Raw genomic sequence first — 27,510 nt, 5'->3', positions numbered from 1 at the left:
TTAGTTAAATGTTTCTGATAGGTGACATTGGCGATAGCTTTCTTATCAGGAATACAGAATGACACACATAGGGAACAAAGTAAAGGACCACATTGGACACAAATGCAACAAGAAAACAGAATTGCTACAATAATACAAAGACCAGTTAAAACCTTCCATCCCCACGTAGTAATCAATGCCCAAAACCATCCAGACAACGTCCAAGTGCCATTTTCTGTATGGATTTCAGCTGCAATCTTATGTAACTTATTGATAGCATTATAAACTGATGGCGAATGGTCAGGAATAAACACACAACAACTACTTCCGATAATTTTACACGCTCCACCTCGGTCAGCTAACATAACATCTAATACCATACGATTCTGTAATGCAACAATTCTAGTAATTTGCAATTCTTCCGTAAGATTCCCAAGAGCAGCAGCGGTCGGATTTGTCACAGCCTCTACAACGCTTGTTAATCTTCGAACTTTCCTACTATTTAGGGCAGCTCCAACAAAGAAAAACAATCCTAAATTAAAATCAATATACTGCTGTAGGCTAGTATCAGTTTGGTCAACGTCATCAATAGATAGAGTACGTTTATACCTATTTACAGTCACATTATTCAACAACTTCAAATCTTTATGATAAGATGCAGGTGCTAAGAATACAGGAGGTAATAAGAATGCTACATAACATACTCCGGACCAACCGGCCGGTAAACGATAATAACCCTTATTCCCACATACGAAGTATGTGTTATGGGAAGCTAAGAAAGTACTGTTATTTAACCCGTCAATGTTCAGGATAATGATACAGTCACTAACACCAACAGGAATATAACCCACACTCTGGACACACAGGTCCGCTTGAGCTTGTGCCACTTGAATCACAAAACGCTCTTGTCCTGTAGTGTCTCTGGTGTTCGTGAAGATGTAGAGAATTGATTCATTGTCTGGTCGATACTCTTCCCATTCCCATATTGTCCCATTCGCTTGTGGATAACCATCCTTATCTTGATGACACTCCCTATTAAGTCTAAAAAGTAATCGTCCCACTGTAGGTTTCCGTGTGGCAAACAGCAAAGTGTACCATGCTCTACAGGAGCCATTATGAGAAAAAGGAAGAGGTATGAATGGCGTTCCTCCTTTCTTCTGATGAGCTGGCATCATACCACATATCCAACAGTTCGTAGCGTTCGTGGCAACGTGGGTATGATGCAACATCTGGATGAAAGTGTTATCCAAATAAGACTGACGATGCTTCAGTTCTTGATACGGAAGTGTCTAAAAGTAGTGCTCCTCAGGCTCTGGAGTAGTCAAAACAAGCAACTCCCGGTCAGGAGTCACATCCTCAACAAACCATGTGGTTATACCAACAATAGCTACTGTAATAATAAAACCTGTTGCGCAAAGAATCTTCTTCTTCTCCATCTTAGAGTAAAAAGTCAATATCTTCCTGAAACTAAAAGGTTGTCAGAACTCTTCCCCTTAGGCAGCGGTTGATTTCTTCACCAGCGGGCCAAGACGGGTGTCGCTACACTAATGCAGGGCTGATCCCCCCCCTTGCCACATTGGCTCTCCGTTTCACTAACCTAAGGGCCGTTCTGACAACTTTGAATACAGCAGTCACTTCCTCGGTCTGAGGTGATATCTTCTTCCTCCAGGAATCGCTTGGTCCGGAAAGAGCTCCTCAGTGTCGTTCGGTTCCACAGCACGGCCTTTCTCCGCAGTCAGAATTTCTCGATGGTTGGTCAATACAGCAGGCTCCACCAATCCGGGCGGCACTTTGCGACAGTGCAAGGAATGGATCCAGTTCTTTCGATTGGAAACCCGCACAGCCGTCCTCGTTGCGAGTAAGACTTGCTCAGGACCAACCCATCTCGGCTCCAGACTGTTCGACCTTTCGAAAACCTTCAGCATCACCTGGTCCCCAGGTCGGAGATTATGACCTTCACCTGTGGACCGATCAGGGAGCGCTTCTTGGACCTGTTGATCAATAGAAACCAAATTATCCATTAACTGTGCCAGATAATCATTCATCATTACACAAGGTACATCATGCAGTGACTTAGGTTTTGGTGGACCCCAAATATTCATTGGGCGTCCAAAGACGATCTCATAAGGTGTGAGACCGGTTCAAGAATGCGGTATCGATCTAATTGACAATAATGCCAGCGGTAAAGCGTCTGGCCAAGTCAAAGAAGTCGAAGCTTGGATCTTAGCGATCTTAAGCTTCAGAGTACCGTTATACTTCTCTACCAATCCCGCAGACTGAGGGTGAAATACTGCATGGAACTTCTGGGTAATGCCTAGACCCTTCAGGATATACTTTATAACGTCTGCTATAAAATGAGGTCCGTTATCACTCCATAACAATCTGCAAACACCGTATCGAGGGAAGAACTCCTTCAATAGCATCTTGGCTGTAGTCATTGCAGTATTGTCTTTCGTAGGGTATGCCTCAACCCATTTGCTGAAGGCACAAACCACTACTAGAACATACTTCAGATTGTTACAGCGCTCAAGCTGAATGTAATCCATCTGCAAAACCTCAAAGGGTGCAGTAGGTGTTGCAAATCCTAATGCTGGAGTTCGTGTACCCTTTCCTGGGTTATACCTCAGGCAAATCATGCAAGTCTGCACTACCCTCTTCGCCGTACTAGCGATCTCCGGATGCTCCCAAACTCGTGTGAGTAATTTAACAATTGCGGAAGCTCCGACATGCACTAGTCCATGTGCCATCTGAACCATAGGTTGTACGAAGGCTGTGGGTAACTTCCATTTATCCATCTGCTTATTTCTCCAACACCCCTCGTCATCTAATTCTCCATCGTTGGACCATTGCTCCCGTTCCTTATCGGAAGCGGTCCTCTGTATTTCCAACACTTCTCTCCTAGCATCGTGCCATCTTTCTGCCTGTGACTTCACAACATACATTGCAGTGGCACCAGGCTGCACCGCAGTCTCTCGTGCCACCCGGTCTGCCAAAGCATTCCCTTCTCCAACTTTATCAACCACTTTCTTATGAGCACTACATTTAATTATAGCAATCTTCTTTGGATATGTTAATGCAGTCAAAAGGTTGTGCACTAACTCCCCATACATTATCTGCGCTCCATGGGACGTTAGAAACCCTCTCTCCTTCCAAAGTAGGCCGAAATCGTGCGCTACTCCGAAGGCATAGCGGCTATCTGTATAGACATTCACACACAATCCTGCACTGAGCTCACATGCTCGTGTTAATGCTATCAGTTCCACTGCTTGAGCTGATTTCTGTGGTATGCGTGCTGTCTCCACTATTGTTTGCAGTGTGGTGATTGCATATGCTGCTGAAGTCGTACCATCTGGTAGCTTAAGGCATGATCCGTCCACCCACAGTTCTCCATCTACATCTGTAAAGGGCGTATCCTGGAGATCAATACGACCCTTTGTCTGTTCCTCAGTCACAAGAATACAGTCGTGTGCCTTCCGTGCTTCAGACTGAGTTTCCGGGAACGGCAACAATGTGGCCGGGTTTAACGTTACACACCTCTTTAACGTAATATGAGGAGCCAAAAGCGTCAACTCATATCCCGTTAAACGGGCACTGGTCAAATGCTGCGTCTTTGTCTGATTAAGCAGGGCATCAACAGCATGGGGGACTAATACCAACAGTTTGTGAGATAACACAATTCCCTCACTTTGACGTATTGACACAGCTGTCGCCGCAACCGAGCGAAAACAACCAGGCAATGCTCGGGCAACAGGATCAAGTACGGCTGAAAAATATGCACAAGGGCGCTGCTTGTCACCGTGCATCTGCACTAAAACTGATAATGCACATCCATCTTTCTCATGCGCATACAGTGAAAAGGGCTTCGTATAATCAGTGGTCCCTAACACTGGTGCTGAACAAAGGGCCTGTCGCAATTGCTGAAATGCAATTTCACACTCGTTCGACCAGGGAAGAGGAATTGGTGTGTCCTTTGTCAAAAGGGCTAACAATGGTTTAGCTATGTGTGAAAACCCCAATATCCATTGCCTACAAAAAGAAACAAGACCCAAAAATGCACGCACGTCCTTCTGTGTGGAAGGCACTGGCGTGTCCAAAATTGCTTGAATACGATCTGGTGTGAGTGCACGCCCCTCCTTAGACAAAAGGTGACCCAAATAAGTCACCTTTGGTCTACAGAATTGCAATTTCTTCTTCGACACCTTGTGATTGTGAGATGCCAAAAAGGAAAGCAAGGATAACGTACTCTTCTCACACAGCTCAGGAGTGTCAGCCGCCAACAAGATGTCATCGACATATTGTATAAGGGCGACACCCTCGGGCAGAACAAAGGAATCCAATTGCCTTTTCAATGCTTGACTGTAAATACTAGGGCTTTCTGTATAGCCCTGAGGGACTCTACAAAATCTATAAGACCTATTATTCAGAGTAAAACCGAAAAGGTATCGGCTATCAGGGTGAATAGGGATCGAAAAGAAGGCATTTTTCAAATCAATAACTGATAACGTGGTCGCCGTTGGCGGGACCAAAGTGAGTAATGTCGTGATGTCAGAAACCACTGGATACTGAGGTATCACAATCTTGTTCACTTCCCTTAAATCAATGATAAACCGATAAACCCTGGTATCCGTATCTTTCTTCAAAATGGGTAAGATAGGACTGTTGCAAACATTATAGGGAACTTCTTCCACTACTCCCGCCTTAATCAAATCCTGCACAATCTGTATGAGTGCCTCCTCCCCCTCCTGGGAAATACGATACTGAGGGAGGCGTGGTAGCACCGCACCCTCCTGGACACTAATGTGGACAGGCGGAATCACCATCTGTCCCACATCAGTATCCGAAGTGGCCCACAAAGAACGGGGGAGGGAAGCTAATGCAGTCTCCTCCGCAACCACACACATCCGGTCTGTCATCGGGTGATTATCATTTAATATCACACGTACTCCAGCGGGGGAGCAGCGGATCGTAGCTCTGAAGTACTTGAGCATATCAAGACCCATAATGTTATCAGGCGTGTTCGGGGCAAGCAGAAACGGACAGGGTGCAGAAAAGGGATCAACATGGAATGCAAGGGGTCGGGAAAGAGGGCTTTGAGAGAGTGTACCATCAAACCCTACCGATGTAACCATTAAGCCAGATGGGGGAGCCCTCGGAACCAATTGTTTGGATAGCGCACTGCGGGTCGCTCCTGTATCAACTAGGAACCGATCAGTAGAACCCAAAACCTTTGCTGAAACATAAGGACCCTTCTGATCAACCGGCACTTCAACTGATTCCAACCCCCATCCAACGCATTCCTATGCATGCCGCGAATCATGGTACCCAGAGCTGTCAATCCCTGACATTTGGTACTGGTGCTGTCGATCAAATACATTGGGTCTATCTCGCTGCTGCGCGTTAGGTTCAAAGCGAGCACGATCATTAGAGTTCCCTCTATAATTCGAAAAGCCCCCTCTTCCTCTCGGCGGTCCCTGACCACGTCCCGGACGAGATGCATACAACACCGGTCAATCTCTGGCCCAATGACCCGACTGTTTACAATACGCACATTGATTTCTATTTACATCTGACCGACCCGAAGGGGGACCATAGAATCCTCCCCTACCTCTATCGACACCCCGACGAGGCGGACCATACACTTGCGCTAACATCACCTTTGTTTTCAAATCTTTCGATTTCTTCTCCTCCTGCCCCTTCGCTTCTTGTTCCTGATGCTCATAATACTGAGCCATAGTCAGGAGGGATGCCGGAGACGAAGTGGACCAGGAACTTTCACTCGCTTTACAACGAGCTGTTATTCCCGGTAATAAGTTCGCCACATATTTATCCACAAAAAGATGGCGACCCATATTATCCGTAAGTGACTGACCACTGAAATCATGAAATGTCTCCTCAAAGCGCGTAAAGAAATCTGAGACTGATTCATCAACCTTCTGTTTACACGACACTAACATATTCCAGTCAATCTTTTTAGGGGGAATAATCGTTTTCAGCTTAGTCAAAATAGCAGCAGGAAGATCTAAAATAATCCGCGGTGGTTTTTGCGCGGGTTTTCTCTCTTTATCCTCCTCCTCAATCTCGGACCACCTAGCCTTAAAAGCGGGAACATCATCCACCTTCCGCACAGATCTCCACATATCCGGTGGTAATATGAGCCCAAAAAACAAGTCTATATCTGCTAAAGTCATAGTACAAGAATTCAAGGCCCCCTCGACCTCTTCATAAAAGGCCGCCGGATTCTTGCGGGGGTCAGGCAATGCATTCTTTAATGCCATAACATCAGCCCTATGCCAGGGAGTATAGACCCAGTTATACACAAAACATCCCTTAGCATCGGCGGAAGTAATATCTGAACTAGTTCCCGCTCCTTTAGGAGGAACATACAAAGGTGCTGCCTCTCGCATCGGTTTAGCATGCACTAGTTCGCTCTTATCTGAGTGGGAGGTAGATGACTGGTCATCGCCGTCACGCGGATTCGACTGCTCCTGTTCCCCTGCCTTTTGGCGCGCTCTCTCCTTAAGGTCACTCGCCACATCCCGTAATGCAAACAGCCGTCGAACCGCATCAGGTGCCTTAGAGGGAGAAAAAACACCGTTACGCAATGCTTCAGCATCTAATACTACATCATCAGGCTCAAAAACATCTGAATATTTCCGAAAGGCAGAAATCACTTCATCAGAAAAGGTTTCAAGGAAATACAACTTCTCTCTATCCCGCCACTTTTCCAAAGAGTCCAACAATTCAGCAAGGGATAACTTGCCCTTAAGTGCACGAAGAGAAATTTTCCGAAGCTCACTCATACGCTCGACTGACAAAATAGACCGCGTGTCTACCTTATCCGAAACCAATCCAGACTCCTGTGATCTCGGGCGGACGCGCCAACATAAGGGGGCGGAGAACAATCTAATAAATAAAAATAATCTTCAAGATTAGTAAGGACAGGATAAAGTGGCTGGCGGACAGCATATTGACCCGAGACTTGCAACCTACGCTCTGTCTCTTGTCTGTCCGCCAGTTCTCTTTCCTCCCGACGCTTCGCTTCCTGTGCTCGCACATGATCATTTTTCCGTTGCTCTTTATCAAACAGCGCTTTCTCATGTTTCTCTCGCTCACGCACTTCCTTCACCCATAACCGTACACATTCAAACATGTCTTGCCGAGCACGCCGTTTACACATACACTGTTCCACATACTCAATCTTACGCATATCAAACGATCCATACAAAGACCATCGTAACTCAGGATCCTTTTTGGTGTATTTCCTCCACACTGTGCTGTACATTATAGAGGAAAGACCATGCTTCACATACATATCCCTATTAGGAGTCCCCTCTGGGGGGGCTGGAGCAGATTCCTCAAGATTTAACCGGTTTCCAAAGCAGCAGCACCACTTACGGAGTGCGCTAAAAGCAGGCATGCTCGAAAATAATGCAAAATATGCAGTATTATCAAAAATGGCACTTAAACTTTGCGCCGTTCAGATTTAAACAACTCCGGAGAAATATCTCCACATTACCTGCCTAGATGTGTTGCAAAGCATATATTCTCACAGTAATCAATACAAAATATGACCGGTCATCACAAATCAAACTCAAATAGCCAACCCAGTCATCAAAACTCGGAGCAAGTACCGTACAACGGTTCTTACCAATCAAGAGTGTCCAGGGTCCAACTGCCAAGTTCCAAAATTCGCCCAAACGGCTGTCACGGCAAACCGACAGAAGAGGTCTCAGTCGAGGACCGGCGCCACCCAGAAGGTCAGCTCGGAAGGGAAGGAAGAAAACCTCGGGATGCCAGGACTAAAACGTCACTGGCAGTGATCACATCCCCGGCAAAATTCCTCACCTTCGTCACGACCAGTCCTTCAAGCATCCGAGTCGCCGATGAGCCCCACGTGACGGGCGCCAATTGATGAATACAGGCCCCAGCTAGGCCCGCAGAGTACAAGGGTTCGCTCTCCTGTAACAAAAACTGGAAGGAAGTTGGCACGGAAACTGCAAAGTACAAAGACAGAGTTTATTAACCCTTAAGGGTGGTCCTACAACCTATACAACACTCTTCAGTATTGCATAGAGTAGCACAAAGAACTTGCGTACACGGTCCCCTTTTATACACAACATAGGGGCTCATGAGTGGGTGGATACAACATGAGGCAAAGAGTATTACCTTTTATGGACATTTTCGATACAGAATCAATATGTGGGCGGAGTTAACTAATTTCCTGAGCCCGCGAAAACATGGTCAAGCAAGGACTAACTGATAACAGATGTGGTCAAGTCTGGGCATGCGCCAGACGGACAAAGGAGCTATTTATAGACTGTTACTAGGCAGATTACAAGAACAACTAGCAAAGAGGTAGGACTCTTCTCGTGCTGAGCACGTGGAGACACGACAATACAAAATGGAGTCCGGACATTAGTCAACATAAGACAAGAAACATGTTTCAACTAGAGAGAATTCATGTCTTCAGTGAATGCTTAATCATATCGCTGTTTTAATTTTCAACACTGATTCATCCTGACCAACTGCAATGGGTTGAGTTTTTCTACTTTCTTTTAACTTAAGTAGGTGATCCTCCCACACGATACTGTGGTGTATTTTTAGATGACTTGCTGGTCCTCCGGGACCATAGTTTGTACCAAGCTTACCACGCCGAACACCTTGCCGACAAATTGAGCATATAGCAACATTCTCCTCCTTGGCGCTAACAGAAAAGAAGTCCCAAACTGGGGAGGAGAAATTTCTGGCACTGCTGGATGTGCCACTTTCAACACCAGATGAACTTGAGGGGGTGCTTGAAAATATGTGACCCTGTGCACCTACACTGTGACTTTTACTACCACTACCTACTGAGATGGTTGAGCTGGATGTAGGTCCCTGCCGGGCCTTGGAAAATATGGCAGCTGGAGGTAGTGGTGGTGTAACCTGGGTTGGTGAGATCCGTGCTACATCCCGCTCAGTAGCAGCCTTTCTGGATAGGATGAGAATGTCGGTCTCCAATCCCTTTGGTGCGGGAGTAATGTGCGTGATGACTGGCTCGTCTTCATGAACATCATCACCCCCCTCTTCTACATCTACCTCCATAACTCTAAGTTTTTCTGGGACCTTCCTTTTCAGAAGCATTGTCTTGTGGCGTATATCACTCTCAGACCGAGCTGGTGGGACCCAAGTGTCATCACGATCATCAGAAGCGGGGCTTGAGGAAGAAGATGATGGACTAAGCCTCCTTTTCCTTGCTGGTGGTCTGGAAGACAATAGATCTTCTGACACAGTGGTTTGACTTTGCTCCACTTTGTCTGCAGGAAGCTCGATTTCCTGAAATGCCCCTACGTCAGGAGCAACAACTACTATGGTGGGCTGTTGCGGCGGCTGCTGCTGTTCTTGTTGCGGCGGCTGCTGCTGTTCTTGTTGCGGCGGCTGCTGCTGTTCTTGTTGCAGTGGCTGCTGCTGTTCTTGTTGCGGCGGCTGCTGCTGTTTTTGTTGCGGCGGCTTGACACTGATCTGCTGAGTTTGCGCCTGCGTTGAACTTGATTGTGTACTACTTTGCGGTAATGACATTTCTTCAACATCGCTGCTCGTTAGTAGACTGGCTACCTCTGCGACACTAAAGCCCTTGGGCCTAGGTTGGTGGGGTTGGACCGCTGAGCTGCTCCCAGCTTGGTTCCCGGACAACGCTTTGGTGCCAAAAAAAACATTGGCCGGCACACCACCAGTCGTGTTTAATGGCACTTCCTTTTTCTGTTCCTTCTTCTCACTGGCAACTTTCTTGGTACTGGACCTGGTACCTTTCTTTAGGGCCATCTTCAGATGTCAGGCAGGATGCAGATGCACAACAAGTTCTGGTCACATGTGGACGTGATGCGCAGCAGGACTTCTGTCTGGCTGGCAGTACAACGGGTAGCCGGGTGATGCTGATGACACCTCCTACTCTGTCTTTTGTGAACCTAAAACCAAATAAGACAGGAGAAGAACATCAGTGAAATGTTGCATTTGTTGTTGTGGTTCAGTTACTTAGTACTGTACTAGTGCAAACAAAAGATAGTCTAGCCATTTATGACTTTTTTTTTAACTAGAGCTATGTTATACTACTGTATACAGCCACACACCACACTCTCAGGAAGGATAGGAAAGTTAATAATAACTACCAAAATAAAAATGTAATGAAAGTGGGGTGGACCATTAAATTATTTGAGCATCTCAGCATCCATGCTGCTGGCAAAGGGGGTGGATGGATAGAAGCAGTAAGCCAAATAGCCAATAGGAAAACCATGCAGGCCTATGGCAAAATCAGGACACTAATAACTCACAGTCCAAACACCAAAAAAGGCCACCACCCACATGGACACTCACAAATCACAAACAAGCCGGGGGCCTGGGAAACACCAGGAGCTGACAAAAGGCCTATAAAAGCCAGGTAAAGGATGCATGCTAAAGCACACTGCTCTGCCTTTTTAATGCAACAAAATGGAAATACGAACATTCACAGGCCCCAAAAAGATCTGCAGGGTGCATGCATTGCACAACAACACACCAGACACATACAACAAAAGCATGTCTTTAAGACAACCAACATCAGAAAGACCACCCCAAAAAACACACTTCCCCAACTCAATCCAATGCCATCCATGCCCTAAATGATGTCTAAATTCAACAGATCACACAGAAAACACTGGATTAATAAAGCTGTGGTTACCTGCTCTGATCCTGGTGGATGAAAAAGCAGGCCTGTTGGCAGACAAGGCCAGGCAAGCTTGCAGGCCTAGGCTTCAAAATGTCCACCAGCCACATGGCCAGGCCCGACAACATCACAAAGGCCACCCCCAAAAAACACACCTCCCCAACTCAATCCAATGCCATCCATGCCCTAAATGATGTCTAAATTCAACAGATCACACAGAAAACACTGGATTAATAAAGCTGTGGTTACCTGCTCTGATCCTGGTGGATGAAAAAGCAGGCCTGTTGGCAGACAAGGCCAGGCAAGCTTGCAGGCCTAGGCTTCAAAATGTCCACCAGCCACATGGCCAGGCCCAACAACATCACAAAGGCCACCCCCAAAAAACACACTTCCCCAACTCAATCCAATGCCATCCATGCCCTAAATGATGTCTAAATTCAACAGATGACACAGAAAACACTTGATTAATAAAGCTGTGGCTACCTGCTCTGATCCTGGTGGATGAAAAAGCAGGCCTGTTGGCAGACAAGGCCAGGCAAGCTTGCAGGCCTAGGCTTCAAAATGGCCACCAGCCACATGGCCAGGCCCGACAACATCACAAAGGCCACCCCCAAAAAACACACTTCCCCAACTCAATCCAATGCCATCCATGCCCTAAATGATGTCTAAATTCAACAGATCACACAGAAAACACTTGATTAATAAATTTGTGGCTACCTGCTCTGATCCTGGTGGATGAAAAAGCAGGCCTGTTGGCAGACAAGGCCAGGCAAGCTTGCAGGCCTAGGCTTCAAAATGGCCACCAGCCACATGGCCAGGCCCAACAACATCACAAAGGCCACCCCCAAAAAACACACTTCCCCAACTCAATTCAATGCCATCCATGCCCTAAATGATGTCTACATTCAACAGATCACACAGAAAACACTGGATTAATAAAGCTGTGGCTACCTGCTCTATCCTGGTGGATGAAAAAGCAGGCCTGTTGGCAGACAAGGCCAGGCAAGCTTGCAGGCCTAGGCTTCAAAATGGCCACCAGCCACATGGCCAGGCCCAACAACATCACAAAGGCCACCCCCAAAAACACACACTTCCCCAACTCAATCCAATGCCATCCATGCCCTAAATGTGCTTGAAAATGAAATACATTCAAAAAACAACAAAAGGAACAGTTGCTTCATCATGCACACACCCATGAGGCCATGCCCATGGCTAGCTCGGGCCTACTACTACTACCCAAAAAAAAAGGAATGATGATAATTATCAAAAATGAATTGTAGTTACAACAACTGCAATGCCCACAATCAAACAGGCACAACAACCACTTACTTGTAAAATATCCTATTCCAAAAATCCTCAAATCCAATTGCAATGATGCAGCAGACAAAAAGAGTGATCTTTCCAGCTCCAAATCCAAAGGCATAATGAGCAGGAGATGGACAAAGCACTGGGAGGAGCCTGCTGGACAGGAACAGGAAGTTGGAGATTCTGTGTCACTTCCTCCCTCTCTCCACCTTTTAAAAAAAGGACTCCTTGCACAAAAAAGGACAGCCAAATGTCAATGTAAGGAGTTGTTTTCATCCAGAATCATCATTTGCAGAAGGTTTCATGCTGCTAGAGCTGATATTCCTCTCCAAATTGAAACTTTTACATGTTCGAGTTCTCGAGCTTAACATTACTTCCGCCGGCGTGTCGAAAATGACATGATCGCGTTCTCTTTGTCCCTGTCGCGTTGGATATGACGTGTTCGGGGTCTCTTTCTCCTGTTCGCGTTCGATTAGACATGCCCGCTTCCTCACCGTCTCACTCGCGATGTAGAATGACGTGTTCGAGATCTCAATCTTCTCATACTCGCGCATTGCATGATCGCGAGAAGAAAGACGTGATCGCGCGACAAATGACGTGATCGCACGACAAATGACGTCAATGCGGCCGCGAACTGTCGTGAGACAGCACAAAATGGCTACCAACATCCAACATCTCGTGGAGAACACGACCGGGTCTGGAAAACTTGTCGGCGAACGCGGGGATTCAGGTAAGGCGATCGCGAGAATGCATTATTTTACAGCGCGAGCAAGAAACAAATTATCGCTAAGCTGCGGAATGCGGAAATTTTGACATTTTCGCGCTTTCCGTGGAACGCGAAAATGCCAAAATATCGCAATTTCCGCGAACGGAACGGAATTTTGGCCCAGGCCTACTAACTATAATGGGGGAATTTCAATGGTTTTGTACGAGTCAAATGTCCAGCTAACTATAACATGTGTTTTTTCAGTGAATTTGCAAGGTTTTTTAAATGCTAATTCCTAACTATAACGTGTGTGAAACCTATGGTTTTTTCAGTGAATTTCAAAGGTTTTTTAAATGCTAATTCCTAACTATAACGTGTGTGAAACCTATGGTTTTTTTAGTGAATTTGTAAGTTACCTATGTATATAGTTATCGATTATCTGTATCCTTTAATTGTGAATGGCTCAGCTTTTTTTTTAATTTTGATAAAGTTGAACAGCATAGTTAATATCTTCTACTATCTTATATACACTTTATTTCTTTCATTTTTTTTTTCTTTAAGGGTTTTTAGCGTGCGCGCTCCAAGCGCTCACCCCAGACTGCGTGCTCCGAGCGCGCACGGAGTACGCATGCGTACGTTCTCCACGTACGCATACGTACGTCGTGCGTGCTCCGCGCGCTACGTTTGCCCATGCGCGCGTACTACGCGCGCTAAATTCGCGCATGCGCGCGTAATACGCATTTACGTATTTTATCCACAGCTTCCAGTTTTATAATGTCCTCATTTTCCAATTTCAAAAGTTCTTGATTGAATATGGAGCATTCATGTAGTGTTGGCATTAAGCAGATTACAGTATTTTTCTCAGCAATTTTCTAGCATATTTTCTCTGGAACTATTTGTTCTGCTGGAAACAAATTACACAGCAATCGACTCTGTAAAGCTTTTCTGCCATGTTCTGTAAGTAGTCCAATTCTGATATCTTTCAGAATACTTGCATAATCCTCATCATTGGCTTGCCTCATATTGGTAATGAGTTCTTTATACTCAAAGTATGTCCAAATATTCACATTACCTATACTTCCTAATGACTTTTTCGTGTCTTCATGTGTAAGTGTATGGAATACTGGTAGTCTTTTAACTGGAGTAAGCTGCAAAAGATCCCCAAAAACTATGACGTGTTTTCCTCCAAATAACACGTCATAGTCTGTCTTTAGAATTTGCTGCATCCTTAAATGCACAAAGGCAAGCATTAAGTTCGATACCATGCTTACCTCATCAATAATGAGAACCTTCATCTTCTTCAACACTCTTGAAACTTCAAAACATGCTTCTCCTGTTAACTTGTGCTATTGAATTTTGTTTTCATGCTCCACTGGTAACATTAGCAAACGATGTAAGGTAACTCCTTTTATGTTATACGCTGCTAACCCAGTTGGAGCAGTAACAACACAAGACAAAGTTGAATCCGTTTTGTTCTGTAGGTAGCTTCTAATTACATTAATTAAGAAACTTTTTCCAGTTCCTGCTTGTCCACTGACATACATTCTGATTGGTTCAAAAGATGTGCATGAACACTCTTTATTTTCATTTAGTAAATCCGTGATCAATTTTTTTTCTGACTTCCTCATAAATTTGTTGTTGTTCATCATTCAGTTGTTGTTCCAAATTTGGTAAGTTTATTAAATCTTCCTTTGCTTGATTCATAGCTGTTTCCACTTCAGTCATGGCTATTGCAGCTTCATTTTCTACGATTGGTTGTCCTAGAGGATCTTGACTGAACGTCCCAGAACTTTGACTGTCTTGAGAACTGTCTCTAGCTACTTCAGCTGCAATTGTTGATTCTTGTTCAATTTCTTCATTTAACATTTGAACATAAGTTGTGAAAGTACTGCATTCTATGCTATATTTGCAAGCATTAAAGGAATCTTCATAGCTTTGAAAATCTCCAAGTAGTTCGTCCTCTGAACGCCATGGTTTAAATAGCTGTAAAAGTGCCAAGTAGTAAAATTCCTTTTTGTCAGTAGTGTCGCAACTCAGCTTCCGATGATTAATCAAACTTCCTTTTGTTTGCTTCACCAACCATCCTTCCACACCAGTGACTTTATATTTTCCTTTGTTGATGTCTTCTGAGGCATTCAGTTTAAAAATGTAGTTCTGCAGCACTTCATAGAGACACATGTTCTCAAGATGATGACTTTGTTGCGGGTAATATGTGTCCAACATGTTTGTTCTCAAAATGTCTGTACTTTCTGGTTCGTACTCAGCTAAATATTCAATTTCTTGAATAGATTTCAATACCCTATTTCGCATTCCTGCAAGGCCTAAACTTACCCAAATTATTCTTCTGGATTTGGAGTACAGACTTGTAGATGATAACCTATCTGAACATTCGTATGATCCAATTTCTCGATGCGATAACATCTTTAAACTGAAACTGTATAGCTTTTTACTGACAGTCTTCTCATGAGAAATCTCTTCCCACATTTCTTTCAATTCCGTTTTCTCAGATTTTGTGATGTAAGATGTGACATACCGAGCAACAGCAATAGAATTGTCAGCTACATATTGAATATCCATGTTAGCATTCCACATAGATAAAATGACTGGGTTGTAGTCATTTATGTATTTCGACTCTTCTTTTCTTCTCAGGTTGTACGTATTTTTCAGCGATTTTCTTGTAATAGTATGTTGCACAGCTGACATAAAACTGTTTACTCTACCTTTTGAAAGAACAGGTCGTGGAAATCCAAATCGACATTTTGTGTAGAATTTATCTTTACTCTTGTACTTTCGTCGACAGTACTTTCCACACCGATGACTTTGGAAACGTAAAACTTGCTCTTTTAAGTTTTTTTCTTCTGTGCTTTTAGGTATAGCACATGTTGCATATTCTTCAATGAAAGATAAAACTGCTTCATCAGCATTTGTTCCAAATTTTGGGGCATCCTTGATCCACAACAGCATATGAATATGAGGAGCACCTCTCCCTTGGTACTCTTTTCTCCAAAAGAAATCCACAACTTCTCCAAGAGGTGGATTTTTTTTATTGCAGATGAAGAACATCATAGCCTCAAATCTATGATTTAAATATCTGCAAACCTTAACCGGATCCAATCAGCACAATTCTCCTGCTGTCTTGTATTGGATGTTTTCAATGTTTGAATTTGCCTCTCGAAGAAAATCCAGTAAATCATCCCAAGCGTACTCAGCACAGCTTAGGGTAAGGAACCATGTAGGAGTTCCTAAATTCCGTAACATACATTTCAATTCTCCATGGCATCGGTATCAATATTCATTAGTCCCACGCTGACAAGCCATCAAATTAATCAATTGAGATTCCAAATGATCATCTCGCTGTTGCACTTTGTTGATAAAATCCTTTGCAGACACATTATGTAGATGTACTCCAGTTTTTAAAATGTGATTTACTGCATAAGATAGTGCAGACAAGTCACTTTCAAATAAAAGATGGAACAAATAAGGAATACTTTGATGAAATCTTGGATCTTCTGCATATAATCTTGTAGTCCGATACTCGGAAGCAGGAATCTGTACTGGACGTTCATCATATCGTCCACCTTCTCCTGTAGGAAACAGCTGGGGAAAACAACGAGCTTCCAAGCTCTCCTCCCATACACTCACGGGAGTGCCTTTTGCTTTTTTCATCTGAGACAGATCAATAGCATTTCCCATAACGTCTTTAGAATGAAGAGGATGTATGCTGAAATGTTCATAAATTTCTTCCTATTTTGACTTATCCACTTTTTCAATTTGCCCAGTTGGTATTCCTGTGTCTTCTAGTAAAACTTCTTCATCTTCATCTATATAAATTGATTCATACCATTTATTATTTCTTTTCAAATATAAATTTGCTCTTTGTACTTTTCGTACATCTACCAGCTCCTGCCAAATTTTCTTATTCTTTGTAGGTACACCATTAACCAGAATAACTAATGGTTCAGTTTCTGCATCAATTGTTTCAAATTTTTTTTTCAAATCCAATGGCAAATAGACAACTCTTCCTTTTAAACCTCTTTGTAAATCTGAAGGAGGTAATTTACCTGTTTTGGGCTCCATACGCACTGTGGTCTGAAACGGATGGACACATTGAATGAGTATAGACTCATACGTATTTAAATCAGAAAGTTCTGCAGGAATATCAACCAATTCTAAATTATTATGTACAGCTCTTGCTGGCATTCTATTTTCTTCTAACTTGTTATAACAGTATTTACAAATACGCTGATCTTCACCCAAATCAAAACAATTTTCCAGAAATATATATGTTGCAAAATCCTTCCACTTATAATTATCTTCATTATCACTTTTTTTATAGAGATCAACATTCCTTGTTTGAGTTTTACAATGGCTTCTCCGGCAACAAATACAAGTAATATTTGGTCTTTCATTAGAGATGATAGTAAATGTTGTCATTTCATCTTCAAAATTTTTACTAACAGTGAGTTCTACATTCTCTTCCACATTTTCCTCAATAACTGTGTCATTTCCTGCACTTTCTTGTTCTGGACCAAAGTAACAAAACTGAATATCATCAGTAACCTTCACTACATCTGATACAGATCCACGGAACAGAGCATTATTCAACTCATTTAACTTTAGTGCTGGACTTTTAGCAAAATACAATGTTCTCACAAACTTTTTCATTTCAGTATGATGTACTGCCAGCATCCTAAAATGGTGAAAAACACTTTGACAAACTTTCCTATATAGACAAGCCAGAGAATGTCCTTGCAAACCAGTATTCTCTCTCACTCTGCATGGATCTAGTCTTTGAAGCACCTTCATCTTCTGTTTAACACTTTTTTTACTATATTTTCTTAGAAAGTCACGGAATTTATCAATAGATTCCTGTCGCACAGTACAAATACTATTACAATTCCAAGTGTACACTGGAGCTTTAGGACGTCTCCCCATAACCTCATCAGCTAACACTTCTTCCTCATTTCTTGGAACCATTTTCTCCTTTTCCATTACACAACCGTCTTTCCCTTCATATGCTCGACCATTGGTGTCAACTGCATGCAACAAACTATTAATTTGAAGATAACTCTCTTCATTAAAAAATGGTTCAGTACTTGAACTATGCTTCCATTCTCCTAAGAACACTTTACAAAAGTTATTTTTTTTCACTAATCTTTTCCTTTTGCTTTGTGACTTCATTGCTTTGACTAATTTATCTAATCTACGCACCCTGTTCAAAATTAAAATGAATAGTTTTCTTTTTATTTCCAAAGCCTTTGTAACTATTGTTTCAATATATTTCTTTTTCTTATAAAATTTGTTTTTCTTCTTATATTTTTTCACATCCTTTAGCAAATTTAACATCACTCTTCTCTGAAACATTTTTCGACAATTTTTTTTAAAATCTATTTTTCGTGCTACATCACTCTTTCTTACTTCTGATTCTACATTACCTTTTGTTATTTTCTGACGACACTCTTGTTGTTTTGCACTTGAAACAGTATTTGCAGTGGATATATTTTTAACATTTTTTCTTTGTTTGAAGATATTTTTAAAAAAATCCTTAGTCTGCTTACCAGAAGACTTTTTATTTTTCCCAACATGAGGTTCTTCAACTAATTTTTTTTGTCCAGTTGTCTTCAAATATAGATGTTGTTGCTGTTCTTTTCTCTTTCTTGATTTTATAGGCATATTTGATTTATTTAGTGTTGTTCATCAATACCTGAAAGAAACTAAAAAAGAAATACCTTTATGTAATTTAAATATATTACTATATTTTTTTGAGCTTTTCAAATCCTATCATATGAGCTGTCCCTTTCCTACAACTGCAAGTGTTACACAATAAGAGCTACACAAATTAAATCTCTGACAACAATTCCTGTGTGCACACAGACTCATGGTGTGATACCAGGCAGAAAACAATATTTAATTGGCAATTTCAAAGCATGACAGCCTGACACATTTTCCTTATAGTTTAAAGAGGCAGAAAAGAGCACATGTCCTAACAGCTACTTGAGACCATCAGCATGTGTTACCTGGGTGAGTGATTAGACTAGAGCAAAGGAAATGAGCCTTGGTGATGTTGAATGTGTTAGCGTTACCCACTGCTATCTGAAATACCACACAGTGCTGAATAGTAAACATGGGAGTGCAAGAGAAGCAGCTGCCTGTGTGCTAAGAGTGTGTTTCTGGAGACTGTGTTTTGTCAGGTGCAAGAGAGATCTGCATTGATGCTTGCACAACTGCATGAAAACTGCAGAGATGTATGTAAGAGTGCATGTGTGGTAAGGATTATTTGGAGTTTTGAACATGTAAAAACTACCTCACCCATTGCAGGAGTGGAAGGAAAATCTACCATGTTGATTTCAAATGTGTTAGCATTTGCCTCTCATTTGTGAGATAGTGATTTCTGCTGAATGCTATCCATCACAGTTGAAGAAAACAAGCTGCCCCTTTCCTGCGACTGCAAGTCTTACAAAACAACAGCAACATGAATTAAATCTCTGACAACAATTCCTGTGTGCAGACAGACTCATGGTGTGATTCTAGGCAGAAAACTATATTTGATTGGCAATTTCAAAGTACATTTACTACTATGGTAGACTAAGTGGTAATTACTGTGACAGCCTGACACATTTTCCTTATAGTTTAAAGAGACAGAAAAGAGCACATGTCCTAACAGCTACTTGAGACCATCAGCATGTGTTACCTGGGTGAGTGATTAGACTAGAGCAAAGGAAATGAGCCTTGGTGACGTTGAATGTGTTAGCGTTACACACTGCTATCTACAATACCACACAATGCTGAGTAGTAAGCATGGGAGTGTAGGAGAAGCAGCTGCCTGTGTGCTAAGAGTGTGTTTCTGGAGACTGTGTATTGTCAGGTGCAAGAGAGATCTGCATGGACGCTTGCACAACTGCATGAAGACTGCAGAGATGTATATAAGAGTACATGTGTGGTAAAGGGTTAATTGGAGTTTTGAACATGTAGGAACTACCTCACCCATTGCAGGAGTGGAAGGAAAATCTACCCTGTTGATTTGAAATGTGTTAGCATTTGCCTCTCATTTGTGAGATAGTGATTTCTGCTGAGTGCTAACCATCACAGTTGAAGAAAACAAACAGCCCCTTTCCTGCGAGTGCAAGTCTTTCAGAACAACAGCAACACAAATGAAATCTCTGAGAACAATTCCTTTGTGCGCACAGACTCATGGTGTGATTCTAGGCAGAAAATGATATTTGATTGGCAATTTCAAAGCACATTTACTACTGTGGTGGAGTAAGTGATAATTACTGTGACAGCCTGACACATTTTCCTTATAGTTTACACAAGCAGAAAAGAGCACATGTCCTAACAGCTACTTGAGACCATGAGCATGTGGAACCTGGGTGAGTGATTAGACTAGAGCAAAGGAAATGATCCTTGGAGACGTTGAATGTGTTAGCGTTACACACTGCTATCTGAAATACCACACAGTGCTGAATAGTAAGAATAGGAGTGCAAGAGAAGCATTTGCCTGTGTGCTAAGAGTATGTTTATGGAGACTGTATATAGTCACGTGCAAAACAGATCTACATGGACACTTGCACAACTGCATGAAGACTGCAGAGATGTATGTAAGAGTACATGTGTGGTTTGGGTTAATTGGAGTTTTGAAGATGTAAAAACTACCTCACCCATTGCAGGAGTAAAAGGAAAATCTACCATGTTGATTTCAAATGTGTTAGCATTTGCCTCTCATTTGTGAGATAGAGATTTGTGATGAGTGCTAACCATCACAGTTGAAGAACACAAGCTGCCCCTCTCCTGCGAGTGCAAATCTTACAGACCAACAGCAACACAAATTAAATCTCTGAGAACAATTCCTGTGTGCACACAGACTCATAGTGTGATTCTAGGCAAAAAACGATATTTGATTGGCAATTTCAAAGCACATTTACTACTATGGTTCAGTAAGTGATAATTACTGTAACAGCCTGACACATTTTCCTTATAGTTTACACAGGCAGAAAAGAGCACATGTCCTAACAGCTACTTGAGACCATGAGCATGTGTTACCTGGGTGAGTGATTAGACTAGAACAAAGGAAATGAGCCTTGGTGACGTTGAATGTGTTAGCGTTACACACTGCTATCTGAAATACCACACAGTGCTGAATAGTAAGCATGGGAGTGTAGGAGAAGCTGCTGCCTGTGTGCTAAGAGTGTGTTTCTGGAGACTGTGTATTGTCAGGTGCAAGACACATCTGCATGGACACTTGCACAACTGCATGAAGACCGCAGAGATGTAAGTAAGAGTACATGTGTGGTATGGGTTAATTGGAGTTTTGAACATGTAAAAACTACCTCACTCATTGCAGGAGTGGAAGGAAAATCTACTATGTTGATTTCAAATGTGTTAGCATTTGCCTCTCATTTGTGAGATAGAGATTTCTGCTGAGTGCTAACCATCACCGTTGAAGAAAACAAGCTGCCCCTTTCCTGCGAGTGCAAGTCTTTCAGAATAACAGCAACACAAATTAAAACTCTGATAACAATTCCTGTGTGCACACAGACTCATGGTGTGATTCTAGGCAGAAAACGATATTTGATTGGCAATTTCAAAGCACATTTACTACTATGGTTCAGTAAGTGACAATTACTGTGACAGCCTGACACATTTTCCTTATAGTTAAGAGAGGCAGAAAAGAGCACATGTCCTAACAGCTACTTGAGACCATCAGCATGTGTTACCTGGGTGAGTGATTAGACTACAGCAAAGGAAATGAGCCTTGGTGACGTTGAATGTGTTAGCGTTACACACTGCTATCTACAATACCACACAATGCTAAATAGTAAGCATGGGAGTGTAGGAGAAGCTGCTGCCTGTGTGCTAAGAGTGTGTTTCTGGAGACTGTGTATTGTCAGGTGCAAGAGAGATCTGCATGGACACTTGCACAACTGCATGAAGACTGCAGAGATATATGTAAGAGTACATGTGTGGTATGGGTTAATTGAAGTTTTGAACATGTAAAAACTACCTCACCCATTGCAAGAGTGGAAGGAAAATCTACCATTTTGATTTCAAATGTGTTAGCATTTGCCTCTAGTTTGTGAGATAGAGATTTCTGCTGAGTGCTAACCATCACAGTTGAAGAAAACAAGCTGCCCCTTTCCTGCGAGTGCAAATCTTACAGACCAACAGCAACACAAATTAAATCTCTGAGAACAATTCCTGTGTGCACACAGACTCATGATGTGATTCTAGGCAGAAAACGATATTTGATTGGCAATTTCAAAGCACATTTACTACTGTGGTGGAGTACGTGATAATTACTGTGACTGGCTGACACATTTTCCTTATAGTATAAAAAGGAAGAAAAGAGCACATTTCCTAACAGCTACTTCAGACCATCAGCATGTGTTACCTGGGTGAGTGATTAGACTATAGCAAAGGAAATAAGCCTTGGTAACGTTGAATGTGTTAGCGTTACACACATCTATCTCAAATACCACACAGAGCTGAGTAGTAAGCATAGAAGTGTAGGAAAAGCTGCTGCCTGTGTGGTAAGAGTGTGTTTCTGGAGACTGTGTATTGTCAGGTGCAAGACAGATCTGCATTGACGCTTGCACAACTGCATGAAGACTGCAGAGATGTCTATAAGAGTACATGTGTGGTAAGGATTAATTGGAGTTTTGAACATGTAAAAACTACCTCACCCATTGCAGGAGTGGAAGGAAAATCTACCATGTTGATTTCAAATGTGTTAGCATTTGCCTCTCATTTGTGAGATAGAGATTTCTGCTGAGTGCTAACCATCACAGTTGAAGAAAACAAGCTGCCCCTTTCCTGCGAGTGCAAATCTTACACAACAACAGCAACACAAATTAAATCTCTGACAACAATTCCTGTGTGGAGACCTTGACAATTACTCACACGAGTGGCAGGCTTTTGATTTGGACACCGCTGGGGGAGCGAGGAGGCAGACGCTCTCTCCTGTGTGCTAGGGCGGGTGCTGGAAACTTACCTCGCCGTAGCTGCTGCAGACTTGCCGCCATACGTTGGGAGCATAGGACTACGGCTCCCAGGAACCTCAGTGACTCCGCCCCCAACCGGCAGCACTTCCGCGCACGGAGGCGCTAAAATCAAACGGCTCCCTCCACGTCGCGGGACGCGTGCGGGCGGCGCCGCGCTAAGCCCGGGCAAAGGGCGGGCCGTTGTGTGGCCGTTAGGGGGCCGGAAGGGGTCGGGTCGGGCCACCCCATTAAGCACATACGTAAGGCATTTTTATTGTTGTCGCAATGTACTACCTGTATGTTCGTATTTGGTAATATGATTGCAGAGCTCCCTGTTATATTCTGTCATACGGTAGCCATAGTATAAGTCATATTAGATACAGATACCAAGTAGGATTCCGTTATTACTATCACCTAAAGTCATAGGCCCTTTTGCTTACCCGCGTGTGCTATTCTTAGCTTAATTTGTTTTCCTTCTTGCCTATAATGGCCAAATCTAAGTCGACCATGGATAACTATCTGGTCAAAATGGTAAGCAAGATTAATAACGACAGAAGGAAATCGCTGGGTAGAGAAACCTCCCCAGAACCCATACACCCATTTTTGGATGATAGTAATAGTGTTTCTATGGACGAACCCCTTGATATAGATCCCTCGATGGAGGGGAATGTAGTAACTGTAGATGCGTCACGAGATGACCCTGGCCAGGAGCCACTAACTGCCCCAATACCACACTCTCCTGCTAAGAGGGTAGTAAGCAAATGCAGGACAACCCAGGTGAAGGATAGGAATATACATCTGAAGGAAGCAGGACAAAAAAGAACTAAAAAAACTAAGGAGATCCAGTCGAAGAGTGATGATATGGACCTAGTTTCTATGAGCCATATAGCTAAGTTGTTTGAAGAAAAACTAAATAATACTGTAAAACCCTTGGTGGAAAAGATTGACTTTCTCACAGCGGAAGTATTAAGATTAAGTGACCTTTTAAATAAAAAGGATAGGGAACAGAGCGATAAACTACCAGAGCTACTGCTCCATTCAGGTCCTACTGTAACGGCTAATGCGATAGGGGGAGAGACATCCCCCAATTATAATCCTGAGCTAAAGGCGTTACCGTGTGCGGCTAAAGGTATCACCCAGACAAAAGAACACACATTCAGAGCTGGGAGTCATACTATTGAGAAGGGAAACATACGATATACTACCCTTCCCCCTGATTGTGAACCCTATGTTATAGTCCTTTCAAATGTGCCACCAGTAGACCACATGATATGTAAATCCCAGGAGGAATCGCACGACTCGCTAAAAAGGAAATCATTAGCGTGGTTGAATAAAAATTGTGGATTCCCTTCTAATTTTGCTGAGCAAATATTGTCTACTAGACGAGTCCCCTGGATTGGTAATTCTAGGAAAAAATGTAAGGGAGACTGTGTGATTATAAATTTCACACACCCTCAGCACGTTATGACTGTTTTACTTAGAGCAGCCTCCCTTGATCCAGGGGAAAATGATGTGACTGTTCGCCCGCTGGGTTATTTCTACAGTCATTTAGATAAAACAGGCCAATTTAGGACTATTACTAAGGGGAACCAAAATACCATTAAACACCCAGTTTTCCAAATCTCCAATAAAAATCGATATCAGGAATTGAGTACCCTGGATCAAAATGACTGACTCGTACAGGATGGGGACCTAGTTGTAGAAACATCTCTTAATACTCAGGCATTAGGACAATCAATGAATAATGGAGAAGCTATTCTTAATATTTCAATGAACTTAAATTCTAAAGTTATGGTACCAGGCGAACTGCCATTTAGTGGTGGATCATACAAGAGTACCTTGGGAGAGGGTGTCAGGGTGGCCGAAGTATGTAAGGAAGTTATAACAAACCAAGGTTCTATTATGAATACAGAAGAAAGGGAAGAGAGAATTAGTGTAAACAATATTGAAATTGAAATCTTAAATTCTCCACCTACACCTATGGCTGATACATTACCTGCTATATCCCAACCTAATGTAGAAAATAATTTAAGTACTAGATTGATATCCTGGAACATCGCAGGGTTAGCTAGAAATTTAAAAGATGTAATATGGTGCTCCTATATAGATGATTATGATTTTATTCTTTTACAGGAAACTTGGGCTATAGAAACCCCCCATATGCTAGGGTATAAATCATTTAGCCTGAATGCAACTCCTTCAGTAAGAGGTAGAGCATCAGGGGGACTGGTCACATGGGTGAAAGCAAAATTGGATATAGTTGTTACCCGATTGACCATTCCCTCTACAGACATATTATGCTTAAAGATTGTGACGAGGGGAAATGCAACTATGTATTTAATAAATATATATAACAGACCGTACCCAACAAATAAGGAATCCAAGGTGGTAGAACTCCTGGACTCCTTTTTAGATTCATTGGGTACGTCTGCCCACGTAGTAATTGGCGGGGATTTTAATTGTAAGTTCGAACCTGTTTTGGGGTTGGAAACTTTATTTGACGAACAAGATGTTGCCAATGGAATTTTGCCTTTAGATTCTATGGGGCCAGTCAAAAATACTGTAGCTGCCATTCAGATTCTTCAGTTTACTGTGGCTCATGATCTGAGGGCTTGTAATGGTCGTTTTAGATCTGACAGACCTTCGGCCCCTACTTTTTCGAAAGGCAATTGTAGATCACATATAGATTTTGTTTTGGTCTCAATGTATCTATGGTACTTAATTATTGATTTCAAGGTAGACCTTAGATCAGAGAGTGACCATTTCCCTCTTCAACTATGGCTATCTCCTCACCCCTTCTCATCTAGATTAGCTGGAGAAACATTATTAAGTACTATTGATGAGGAGCCGCAGATAGCGAATAATAGGCGTGCCCTGAAATGGCCATCTATTCTGGGAAAAGAAAAATCACTACAAGATATTTATACTACATTCTCTGATACTATTGAAGCTTCGCAGAAGCCAATAATGGGCTCTAAGGAAGTCCTAGTTCTCCACACCAATTTAGTAGATGCGCTATCTCCCTTTTTAAGTAAATTGTATAATAAGGGTGCAAACTCAAAAGGGAACCACCATGAACAAACGAACCCATGGTATAATAAAGAGTGTCGGATAGCAAAGTCCAGGTTGATACAGGCAGTAAAATCTGAAAATCAACAGGACATAAAAAATGGTAGACAGGTATACAATAAAACCATGATAAAAGCAAAAAGCGATTGGGACGGTAGACTCTGGGATGATCTCCTAAGTGCGGCAAAACTAAGAGACCAGAGTACATTCTGGAATTTAATTGTAAAGGGAAATAAAAAAGGTAGATCACCAAAGGACATCTTTTTAGATGAGAAAACTTGGTGTGATCACTTTTCTAAGCTCTATTCTAGTGATGAGGAGGGATTAATCCCAGGGAATCCGGAGATTACCCCAGAATCGAGTATTGTTCCCTTACGATTTAGTCTAGACGAAACAATTCTGGCACTACAGGCAGTCAAAAATGGAAAAGCGCCTGGTCTTGATAAAATTCCTGGAGACCTTCTAAAGCATGATGAAGAAGTGTGGGGGCCGTACATTAATTTTCTATGCAACTCAATAGTGGTAGGAACTCCAATCCCCGATTCTTGGAAAGGGGCGGAAATCATAACAATTTTTAAAAAAGGTGATCGTTACGATCCGAGTAATTATCGCCCAATAAGTTTAATTGATATTTTACAAAAAAAAATTTCCAGACATATTTTAAATAGACTATTAGATTGGATCGAGGACACAAAGGTTTTAACTAAATTTCAACCAGGGTTTAGATCTAAAATGAGTACGGTTGACCAGGTGTTTAGGTTTATGTGTATCTGTTGGAAATACATAAACATAAGGAGGGGTAGCCTGTACGTAGCATTCGTTGATTTGAGAGCCGCCTTTGACCTTGTTCCCCGCAAATTGCTGTGGAACACACTTAAGAATATGGCGGTTCCGGGCGAGCTTCTCAAGGAACTTATCAAACTACACACAGGGAACTTTGCGCAAATAAGATGGGGAAAAGGTGGAGAAATTTCAAGGCTCATACCCGTGGAACGTGGCGTGCGGCAAGGGTGTGTGTTAGCACCCACATTATTTTCGCTGTATGTAAATGACATTCCCATTTATCTAAGTAATTGTGACCACGACTCCCCAAAGCTAGGTGGTGAGGCGATTACGTCTTTATTGTTCGCTGATGACACCATTCTTATTTCACAGACCCCGAGGGGGTTGCAAAAATTGATGGATTCATTCCAAAACTATTGTGTGGAGAAGGGTCTTGAAATAAATCCAACAAAAACTAAATATATGTCCATAAAACCCCAAAAGTCATTCAGGAAAAATCTGTTTTTAGAAAAGCAAAAATTGGAACATGTGGACAGTTTCAATTACTTAGGACTGATGCTGGATAACAATCTTACATGGAAAGGCCAGTTAGAAAAGAGTAATCTGACCCTTAAGCAGAACTCACTGCCTATATTAAAAGTGCACGGTGCAAGCCACTCCAAAGCAATTACGCCGGCAATTGAGGTCTTTAAAGCGAAGGCCCAATCGGCGGACCTATATGGAGCCGAGCTCTGGGGATGCAGCTGTAACAACAACTTTGATAAGGTTGAAAATCATTTTATACGTAGGCTGCTTAAAATTCCGATTAGAACCCCATTAGTGCCTGTGTTCCTTGACATTAATTTAAAGAGGACAGCTAATCATGCCATACTAAGACCCTTGTTGTATTGGGTCAGGTTATGGACCACCCCGGAGTTGGGAGATTATAAGAGTGGGTTGATTGAAATACTCCAATTTGATGGATATATGAAAATACCGTGGTTAAAACACATTTTCAAGTGGTATGAGAGGTT

Source organism: Triturus cristatus, chromosome 4_1 (genome assembly GCF_964204655.1).
Source record: "Triturus cristatus chromosome 4_1, aTriCri1.1, whole genome shotgun sequence".
NCBI classification, from domain to species: domain Eukaryota; kingdom Metazoa; phylum Chordata; class Amphibia; order Caudata; family Salamandridae; genus Triturus; species Triturus cristatus.
Note: the sequence above shows the minus strand (reverse complement) of the source record.